Source organism: Mandrillus leucophaeus, unplaced genomic scaffold (assembly GCF_000951045.1).
Source record: "Mandrillus leucophaeus isolate KB7577 unplaced genomic scaffold, Mleu.le_1.0 Scaffold407, whole genome shotgun sequence".
Lineage (NCBI taxonomy): Eukaryota > Metazoa > Chordata > Mammalia > Primates > Cercopithecidae > Mandrillus > Mandrillus leucophaeus.
Window position 1 is genome coordinate 165,150 of NW_012104332.1, and position 11,650 is coordinate 176,799.

Sequence of the window (11,650 nt, forward strand, 5' to 3'; positions counted from 1 at the left end):
GATTAAAAGCATGCCTAGTAGGGGCCACTTATGCTGATCACCCACCCTAAATTCACACTTTTCAAAGCCTTCTCACAATTCTCATGGAATAGGCAGGCAAAACTGAGCAGGTATTACCCTTGTCACTTTGTCAGTGAGGCACAGGTGGTAAGAGATTCGCCCAAAGAGGCACAGCAAGAGCCTGGCAGAGCAAGCCCTCAGATTCCACATCCTGTGCTCTTTCCACGATACCCAGTGCCAGGGAACCAGCAGAGGAATACCTGCTGTTTACTACGTACCACACACATTCCTATCTTTATGTTGGTCAATCTTCCCACCACTTTGGGAAGAAGGTATTATCCATGAGTAGAGACGAGAATTCCACATGGCAATGAAAAGTGCCCTAGGTCACAGAGCCTGCTGGTGCCACAGCTGGGGTCCCAATCCAGGTCTGTGTCCACAGAGACGGAACCTCTGCCAAGGATCGCCTAACATCAGGCTCGCCCAAGACTGCAACTGTGCTCTTCGCTCAAAAGAAACCTTCCACTAAGTCATATAACGTGACTGACTACGTAACAGAAAGCAGGATCACCAACATGGCGAAACCCAGTCTCTGCTAAAAATACAGAAATCAGCCGGGCGTGGTGGCAGATGCCTGTAATCCCAGCTACTTGGGAGGCTGGGGCAGAAGAATTGCTCGAACCGGGGAGGCAGAGGCTGCAGTGAGCCAAGCTCACGTCACTGCACTCCAGCCTGAGAGACAGAGTGAGATTCCACCTCAAAAAAAAAAAAAAAAAAAAAAAAGCAGGATCAGATTGCTCTACAATTCAGACACCATTAATTCAGAATGTCTGTTCCTGTGTTTGTCTGACTTGATAAAGTGTTATTGTATTTCCATGGGATGAATTCACAACCTAAAAAAAAAAAGACACAGAGAAGGCTGGTTCTATTAGGTTAAGTATTCAGAGAGGGGGCATTTTAAGGGAACACACCACATTAAATTTAACCACATTTAATTTAACCATTTAATTTAACTTTTGTTCATAGTCTGCTGTGTTAAGGGAACACAGCAGAATGAAATTGGCTTTTCCCCAGAGCAGGAATAAATAGGCCAGTCTGGCAGTGACCACGGTGACCACTCACAAAGGGGGGACTAAGCCATTACTGGGAAACACGTGAGAAGTGTAGAGCCTCTTCACTCGGGTTTTCACATGCAACTCCTGAAATAACAGGTAAAATGAAAATCGCTCCTGTTACCACTCAGGCAGACAGTGCGCGGGAGTAGAAACAAATGCCCCTCCCCAGCACAGACCTGCCTCCGATGAGAGTATCTGCAGTTGTAGAACTATATGAGCAAAAACCAGACCTCACTACCAAACCCAATGTCACCTAGCTGACGAGCATCTGAAATTTTGCATCTGAGCAGCACATGGCAGTATTATTAGCCAAACTTTAAACAGGTCTATGAGCAACTGGTTCAGAAAATCACATGTAATAAGTTCCTTAATTTCACCATACAGGCAAAGGTATACATTTTTATTAATAGAAAATCAGTTTCGCCCACCTCCACTACATAAAGATGGAGTAGATAAAGATTATCAGTTTGATAAAGTGCCAATGATTAGCCTGCTCAGGACACCACCTGTCTCAGGTCAGCCCTGGCATTCCAATGAGAAGGAATTCTGCTCAAATAGTTTCATAACACACAAGTATTTACAATTCCCATTTAACAACAACAAAAAAAACCTCAAGCTTCCTAACCTAAGCAATAGAAGTTGTTAGAACAACTTAACATTTGAGGAGTCACCAGTTCATTTCATAACATAAGAGCAATTTTTCCTTCCCTAGAATCTGCAAGCTAAAAGAGTTTCCTACAAATGAGATGGTGTCTGTGAAAATGCTGTGTGCAAATCCCCTCCACATGGCAGACCCTCCTGAAAAGGGTGTCAGTAAGTCCCAAATCCATACCTTGAGCTGGCTTCTTTGGACTGAGCCGAACTTCCAGTTTGTAACAAGACCCGAGAGGACCTGGCTGAATAGGCCTCTCCCTTGGGAGAAACAGAGCTGGATCAAAGTCTTTTGGGACAATTATTTGACTATGTACTCCCTTGATTTTCTTAAATGTGTATTGTACAAGATTACTCAACCTCTATTATCTTCACTAATATTTTCAAAAAGTGACCTTTATAAATTAGAACCTGTAGAATTAATCATAAATCACCTATTAGTCAACTGCCTTCAACTTTTATTCCCACAATCCTTCCGAAGATATGAGCTATCATTGAGTAATAAAATTGGGTAATTTTAATCAGCTATCTCTACTTTCTCTGTCTGAGAAAAATGATAAAAATGATGAAATGGTCCACAGAGAAGCTCAAAAGGAAAGACAACTTAAATTCAGCTATGCCTACTATAAAGAGCTCTGAAACTTGGGTATGAAGGGTGACAAACAAAGCATATTAGATTTGAAGTCTGGCAACTATAGCATTGAATTTAATACCATTTATGAAACTTCACAGGGTTGTTTATAACATTTATGTATGCTCATCTAAGTGATGTTTCTAGCCTTAAAAAAAATTAGTGCTTACCACACAGGGTTCAAAAGTTTGAAACACTGCATCTTTTTCAAGAAGTTGCCATTCACTGGAAAATTGTTTCCAAACAATCACCAACAATAAGGTCATCTGATTTCATTTACTTACCTATTTATATCTGTAGGAATGCTGGGAAGTCTTAACGAACAACTTCAGGAAAATGCCACCTGGAAAAACAAATTGAACAAAGAGTTAGATTTTAAACACACATACACACACAAAGACTTAGCATGCAATTTTATATCTCATTAAAATATGTGACATTTCAAATATTGGTCCCTAGGCAGCACACAGCTCAACTTGCATTAGAACACAGCCGCTCCCGCCCAGGAACACCAACACACGAACACAGGGTCCAAACCACTGATGAACCAGAAAAAGTAAAAGGCCAGGGGAGAATGTCCAGCCTGTGAACATGTACCTAATTACATCCTTTCCTTTCCCCTCACAAGGGGACCAACTTAAAAATATAATTTGTGTCCTGGAGGATACTTTAATGAATGACCATAAAAAGGCTCAAAAATCCAGAAACAAATTAAGAAATAAAATATGAAATTGTGACTGAAGAAACTATCCTAGCAGCACTTTATATCCTTTTCAGTTATGCAGGTTAAGTTCTAAAGTTAAATTCACAAAGATGTCAAGACTGGGAAAGTGGAAAAAGGGCCATTTTTAGAAAAACCCTAACATAGTAAAAATAAAAGTTGAAAAGTAAGAACTTATTTAATGATTAGTTTATTTAGAAATCAAGGATTCCTTCTGGTGGTCTCAAAGTCTTTAGGGAACCTTTAGAAAATTATAAGCCTACTAATACATTCACAAAACAGAGAATCCTCAAATATCTCTTCAGCATTGCTTTGAAATATTAAACATAAATGGAATAAATTTCTAACATAAAATGTCACAATTACCATTTGTTGAAAATCTATTATGCACCTGGGACTGTTATAGGAACATATTACAACCTTTCTAGACAAAGATACCCATTAACAGATGGGGAAACTGATGTTAAAAGAAGTAGAGAACCTTCCTCAATACCACAGGATCCAGGGTTTCCAAACATGCCTTTTTCCTCCTATCAGATAATCTTGCTCTTAAAAGAATCTCTTCCATTCTACAAAGCCTATTGGTCACCTCCCCAGACAGAAACCACATATTCCTTAATGCAAACTCTAACAGAAATTGGCTAGCAGATGACCAGCCAATTAGTTTTTTCTTTTAGGACATTTAAAAGTAATTTCTTCATTTAAAAATGATTAGGCTTATGTTATTTAGGACTACAAGGTAACACTGGATATGAGTAAATACTTAGAAAAAAAGCATTTTGAGTTCATGAGACATTAAAAATGCAACTGGGGTGTATAAATATGTATAATTCCACATAAGGTAAATTAAACAGAAAATGTTCAACAGCCTCAATTCCACTGATAAGCAGGAAAACAAGAAGTCCCCATGCTTATTTTCTATAATCAGATTTTCAAATATAGCCATGAGATAATAATCAAAATCTGTAATATCAAGCTATGACTGTCCACACTAATATGCAGATGAGCAGCTTCATATCAGCAGCACCAGTGTTAATCAAAAGTGTACCTGAGGTTGAAAAGCCAGTGGTGGCACAAAGCCTCCTCTATCACATCATTTTAGCTTAGTAATAAACTTGAAGATACAGGACAACAGTCATTCGGTTTCACTTTAACAAAAATATACAAAAGAATTCTGAATTCATAAAGTCCTTTGTTATAATAGTTAAGGAAACTATGACTTTTTTTTTTTTTTTTGGGAGACAGAGTCTCCCTGTCACCCAGGCTGGAGTACAATGGCGTGATCTCAGCTCACTGGAACCTCCGCCTCCTGGGTTCAAGCAATTCTCCTGCCTCAGCTTCCCGAGTAGCTGGGATTACAGGCATGTGCCACCACCCCCAGCTAATTTTTGTGTTTTTAGTAGAGACGAGGTTTCACCATGTTAGCCAGGCTGGTCTTGAACTTCTGACCTCAAGTGATCCGCCCACCTCGGCCCCCCAAAGTGCTGGGATTACAGGCGTGAGCCACTGCGCCTGGCAAAACTATGACTTTTTACAAATGGTTCTTTGTTAACTTAATTACTTGCTAAATTCTAAGCATTTCCCACAATTTTATTTTACGCTATAGGGAAGTAATGATCAGTATTTTTATCTGGAAATGGCTTCTGTGAAATATGCCACTAGGATTATTATGAATGGGTCTGTTATAAATGGAGTTCTTGATCAACATTTCCTTATTTCTAAAAGCTAAATGAGTCACAACAAAATGAGTCACTTCAACCTTGGTACTGTTCAAAATTCAAAGATAACATTTTTTAAAATCTCCTTTTTTTACATATAAAGCAAGCAAAGCTCTGGACAGTTAAGACAGTCAAGACCCTAACAGTAACAGAGAAGGCAGAATTGTATCCCAGTTCCCACCTAAAGCTTTCCAAATTCACACTGGCAGTAAAAAGCATTTTCTAGAATAAATTAAGTTGACCCAAAGCTTTGAAGATAAAAGGCATTTAGGAATAGGTTCTTAGTATCATGATTAAGCTTTTTTGACAAAGTAGTAATATCTTGTGAAACCACCAAAGTAATCAGGAAGATAAAAACATGCCAATTCTGTTCTGGGTTTGGTTTGTTTACAGGGTGTGATTTTCATTTTTTTTTAAATACGCTATTTCGAAAATACAGTATACTAAAAATATACTAAGTCACAGACACTTCAAACATTCACCCAAAAAGTTAATATATTAGGACTGTCAGGCACTGTTCTACATATTAGAACAGCGTCTTTATTTCTAGTTTTAATCTTGGCATCTGTTTTTTAGAAACATTGGTCTGTTATTACTTAAAGTTTATGAAGTAATAAGAGACCAATGTTTCTGAAAAACAATTTTTGTGAATTAACTCATTTGCTTTCACAAAACACCCAAAGTAGCTACCAGTATTATCCCATTTTAAAGATGAGGAAGCAGGCAAAAAGAAACTTAATCTTACCAAAAGTTACATGGCTTGCAAGAAGTGGTATTAATATTCAAATCTGCATACATGATCACATTTTATTCTAACAACTATATAATGCAAGCAGGAGAGAAAATTTTGGCCTCATTTTAACTATGAGGGAAACGAATTCCTGAGGAATAAGGGCTGGCTTCCTCAAAGGCATGCAGCTAGTCAGTAACAGGGGTCAAGAACTGCTAGGGGCACCTACTGCTAAGGCCGTACTGCTTTTTCATTTGTTCATTTTTGTCTTGGATTCTATAAATCAACGTGTAAAACTCAGTGTAAAGAGTGTGGTCCCTCTAATCACTGAGAAGACATTTCAGGATCCTCTCATGGGATGTGCTGACGACAAGAACATCAATTAGAGCACATACAAAAGTATTCTCACGCTTCCAGGTCACCTTTTCTCCATTTTCCTAAATGCAAATATGGGTGTTTTTTCACTTACTGGTAGTTAAACACATGGGTTCATGTAAATATTGGTCTTTATCTGTATATATGTATATTATTAGTCTGCATGGCCATTTATAGTCCAATCGAAGTAGGCACTGTTTATTCCAAAAACAATCTAAATAAAATTAAAACTACTGTGTTTTTGCACATTAAGGAGTTAAAAAATCTTCACTTCCCATTCATCTCCATTTGGGCTGCATGCCCTTCTATTACACTTCCGGATGTCAGGAGAAACAATAGCTGCCTTTAGTGCCGCACAGCGAACACGGCCCCCACGTGACGGGCACCAGCACTTACTTATTGAATTGAATTGCCAAAAACAGGAAGCAGAGTTGTAAGACCCCTTTCTCAGTTACAGATTGCTAAGACTTGCAGTGCACTGATTTGAACTGTTTCATGTTACTCTGTAAAACTAGAACCAAGGAGTAAAAATTACCTTGGAAATGACAGGGATAAATTTCGGCTGAATGAAGAAAGAACTTTGTAATAAACAGAGTTGCCCCAAAGTGGTCCACGTTGCCTCTAGGGTGGGTTAAGAAACAGCAGGTCATAATCACAGAGGCTACAGAGGGGGAAAGTCTCAGCAACTGTCCTCTCACAATCCTTCCCTGAGACCTGAGGTCTATGCCCATCCACAGCAAGAACGGGAGCTTCATGGCAGAGCACTGTATGTCACAGGACACTCTGCAATTCATTTTCTCATTTTATAGGCACTATTACTAAAAGGGGGCCGGAGTGTGGGTGGGGAGAGACATCTTTATTATCCCCATTTTATAAACCAGGAATCTGAACCACTTAAGCTAAATCACACCCTTAGTAATGCTAGAATATGGGCTCCAATCTAGGGCTTCTGACCCCCCAGGCAGGCCAGTGTATTTCCAGCTAGGCAATACTGCAACAACCAACATAAGATGCCTGCAACCATTATTCTTATTAAGTATCATCTCCCCATATTAAGATCAGGGGCAAGGATGGGCCCCAAAGACCTGAAGCACCGAGGCAAATACCAAAGCAAAATTAGCTAAAAGAAAAATACAGTAAGAGCTCTGCTACTCTCACAAAACCATCCCTTCTACCTGACTAGGAAGAGCTCATTGTATTTTCTGTAGACGCACTCTCTAAGGCTCTATTTACATGAGTAATCTAAAGGAGTAATTGTCCAAATTCTACTTTACTGTGCTCTACTGATACAACAAGTGCTCGGGGAAATCTGTCCACATTTTAAGAGGAGTCCGTGACAGCATACTAAGCACAAAGAGCACTCCTCGTTTCTGCAGCCAAAGCATTAATCGTTGCTCCAGAACTAGGCTGGTGGTAACTTTTTTTAAAAAGTCTGAAATGCGTTCTCTGACAACAGGTCCAGGACAACCTCACAATTGTGTCTGACAACAGGAGTTTAACAGAACTGGGTCAGCCACTGAAGGATTGCTGAACCTTGCAAGATTTTCAAGGAAAGACATGAGAGTGTCAAGTTTCATGAACCGTCTACCAAGCACAGAGAGTGGCAGCTTGCCAAAGGCTGAACTGTGTTAAATGCATGTGAGACGCTGGGAACCTGAACCCCAACAATGCCAGCCCTGCCACTCAACCACGGTGGTGAAAGACTGAGGTTCAAGTTTCCGAAGACCTCACGGACTCTAAGCCAAATGTTGCTAATCAGGAAAACGTCCTTCTTCTCTTAAGGAAGGGAAACTCCTTGATTCAAACATTATCCCATCAACGTGAAGCTGTTAGAGAGTATGTTTTTAAATATCTAGGTACAACAGAATAGCTATAATGTGCCAGCCACGAGTCATATTCAATTATACTGCTTTTTAACATGCCAGGTTTGCACATCAAAACACTGCTATTGTTAGTCCCACACAGCTGGGACCATGTTCATTCACATAATTCTTACCTCTTCCCCAATATTTAGTTATAAATCCATGGGACAACAAGGTCCTTGAGAACAAAACTAATTCTAGCTTACTCCTCTCAAAATCTCTTGCACTCAACACAGGGCATGACATACAGTAGACAATTCATAAATGTTTACTGAATAAACAAAAGGATCATTACACCATGAACATTCCCTACAAATAGTAGTTAGAAAAGTCAGGCTATGTAGAAGAAAGAAATACTGGGTTAACGAGAGTGGAGAAAATCATCAGGTAAACATGAGAGCAGGAATTCCAGCATGAGAAGAAAGCGCAGGAGGCAAGGAGGAATCGCAGGCAGCAATGAAGCACTGAGCTGAGTCGCAGTGACGCTGTCCAAGGCAGGGGGGATCCTCCAGTGGGTATGTTTCCAAAACACCAGTGTCTGGACCCACCTCTGTGAACTCCTTCTATTGTAGAGTAGCCCTAGACTATGAGTGATGAAGGAGAGTGACAGGGGAGCAAGTGTGTATAGGCAATTCTGAGAACCCTCCTCCAGATGACAACTACTCAATCATCTTGCTTTTTTTTTAAACCTTGAATATACATATCATCATTTTGCAAGACAGAAACTACTGTGAATAGTGTTGAGCACGAGCAATGTGCAAACCTCATCAAATATCCTACTTGTTCAAGAATAGGTTATTTAAGATCCACAGACACAGGGCATTATAGGCAGACAGGTGAGTGCAACACTCTTGGGGAATAGGCCAGACAAACAGGTGGCCACAGTGAATAACTCGGGCTGTAAGTGCTGACAAGCGCTTTCTGTGCCTGACAGTTCTTCGTGGTCTGCATTCCAAATCTAAGCATAAGCTTTAAGTAATAACAGACCAACGTTTCTGAAAAGCAGATGCCAAGATTAAAACTAGAAGACAAGACACAGACTAAGGGAGATGTAGGGAAGGAACACTCTCTTGGAGGCATCTGGAAAGAGAAGAAGGTAGAAAAGCCTCTGGTTCTTTCTTGCATCTTTCCTTTTCCAAAGGCAGCACTCAAAATCAGGGACGTGGAAACTGTCCTCTTAAAACACACCCATTCCCAGCTCATCTGTCCTGGAGTTTGCTGCACACTCCCCATCACAGGTCATGGTGTTGTGCTCCTCTCCTTTTTTGGCCTGTGTGGACCCTGAATTCGATGCTGCATTCTGAAAACCTCAGATTTGAGGCCCAGGGCATCTGCCTCTGTAACTATTTTGCCTCTATATCCTTCCCAACTCCATGCATGAAACTTTGCTCAAGACCCAACTTCAGTGTCGTCTTCCATGCAGCCTTCTCTGAACCCACCCTTGCCTCTGCCCTCTCCATGCCTTCTCTGAGCTCACACGGCTCAGAGAGTGGTAGGGGTCACATCCACCACACTAATAATTATTCGCTTGTCTATCTCCCTGTTTCAAGTCCATCCACTCATTTCACGGCTCACATTTACAAACTGTGGCTTGGGGTGACATCCAAAAATGACCTGTTTGTCCTTGACTGAGAAGGACTAACAGAGGGTGAGGCAGATCCCCCCAAAATCACAGATATTCATACTTGTCCCTTGCTTCATTCAAATCTCCATTCAAACATTATCTCCTTCCCTGACCACCCTCGCTAAAAGTGCAACACACCCCTCTGTGCCTCCAGCACTGCCTGTCCACAGCTCTCACCACTGCCTGACGTCCATCCATATGGATGGATAAGGTGGATACACAGAGACAGAAATGTCTAGCTAGGTAAGTACAGAAATAGATCTGAATTTTCAAGTTAGTTGTCTATCCAATAGGATGTAAGCTCCCAGAAGACAAGGCTTTTAATCAGTTTTGGTCTATGATATACAGATCCCTAACACCAGTAATGGTGCCTGAGAAAGAATGCATTCTCTCAGTAAATATCAGTTGATGAATACACGCGTGGGCAGATGATAATGTCTTGACCAAACACTGGGGGAAAAGGAGATCAGACGAGACAGCGAGGACATTTTGCTCTGCTGAAGCTTTGAAGGTTTGAAGTACCTAGCTGGGCAACCTGGTAGAGGGGATTCCAGTAGCGCAGGCAATATAGTTTGGAAAACTGCCAACATATAGGAGGTGACTGAAGTCATAGGTAAGAGTGAGATTACCCCCAGAAAAGCATGTGAAGTAAGGAAGGAAAGAGCTGGCTATATAGTAAAAAGAAAAAATATCATCTATCTCAGAGGGATGTATGTATTAGAGGAGTTAGTGCATATGAAATACCTGAGCTATCTCTTCAAGACTCCACCAAATAATTCTACAAAGTATGCTATATATGTAGGTGTATATATATACATATATGTGTGTGTATACGTATATACATATACGTATATACATAGGTGTATATATGTATATACATATATACACACACACACTAACTAAATATATGAGGACATTGTAAGACTGCAAAAGACCACTTTCAGTGCCAAATGACAAGCATTTGGGCACAGCATGGACCTAAAAATTGAACATTTACACGAGGCTGTGTTTTTCTTTTGTAGGGCTAGGAGTTACTCAAGAGTTGTTCAGAGTTTAATAGATACTCTATTTAACAGATACGGAGTTTAACAGATACTCTTGCATTATCTACAGCAGCAGTCCCCAACCTTTTTGCCACCAGGGACCTGTTTCCTGGAAGACAATTTTTCTATGGGCAGTGGGTGGGGAAAGATGGTTTCAGGATGAAACTCTTCCACCTTAGATCATCAGGCATTAGATTCTCATAAGGAGCATGCAAGTTAGGTTCCTCGCACGCACAGTTCACAATAGGGTGTGTGTTCCTATGAGGATCTAATGCTGCTGCTGAGCTGACAGGAGGCGGGGCTCAGGCCATAATGCTCGCTCACCAGGTCCTGCTGCGCAGCCTGGGTCCCAAAAAGGCTTGGGGACCCAAGACCTACAGTGTGAAATAACACCACATTGCTTCTTCTTATCTAGTGGGGAAGAGAAAACAGGCAGGAACTCAATTTCCTGGAACGGGACATACAAGGAAAAAACTCATTCTACAAGATCCGTGAACAGAATTGTCTACCATGGTGGGTGCAAGCACTATAGTGACAGCCTTAAGCCCAGTCCACGAGGAGAAAAACTTCTTGGCACAGACTAAAGAGTAGTGACAAATGTGGCATTTCAGCTAAACCGAAAGGATGACTTAAATGTAAAGGTCCAATTTTAAGATAGAAAAAAATACTGGTTGGCTTAGGTGGTTAGCTTTTAAGTTTGCAACTAACTATAGCTTAACTAAAAATAACCACTCCAAGTGAATGGCAGAGAAACAAGCGTGACTACGGCTGCCCCACTTAGAAGAGTTGGTCAGGGAAGTTGAGGCCAACACACTTAACCACTGAAACAGCAGGGAAGGGCATGTTGGAGGTATCTCAGCAGAGGGACCTGTAAGTTTCACCGGTTAGGGTGGAGGGGGAGTGAGCAGAGCTCCTCCACAGATACAACCAGCCGTGGCTGCTTTTGTCTTTTTTCCCCCTGTGTAAGAATCTGACTTAACATTTTGAAGAAAGCACTCACCGTTGAAATAAACACTTTGGAAGCCACTGCCCTGGACCCAATTAATTCTGGGGGAAAAATAAATCACAAGTTTTAAAATTCTAACTTTTATGTCCATTTAAAAATTGATTCAAGATTATCTTGATGATGGCTACCATGGGAGTAGGTTTGTGCAGAGATTAAGAAGTTTTAGAATTCTGT

The 11,650-nt window shown here is 40.7% G+C and overlaps 1 protein-coding gene across 1 annotated transcript in view; it reads right to left on the reverse strand.

Moving 5' to 3' along the window:
- LHFPL2 (lipoma HMGIC fusion partner-like 2) overlaps nucleotides 1-11,650 on the reverse strand; it is a 286,468-nt gene that overhangs the window by 84,697 nt on the left and 190,121 nt on the right. Inside the window, exon 5 of the mRNA XM_011992191.1 lies at nucleotides 2,682-2,740. The gene's annotated coding sequence lies outside the window, so the exon portion shown is untranslated. The remainder of the gene's footprint in view (nucleotides 1-2,681; nucleotides 2,741-11,650) is intronic.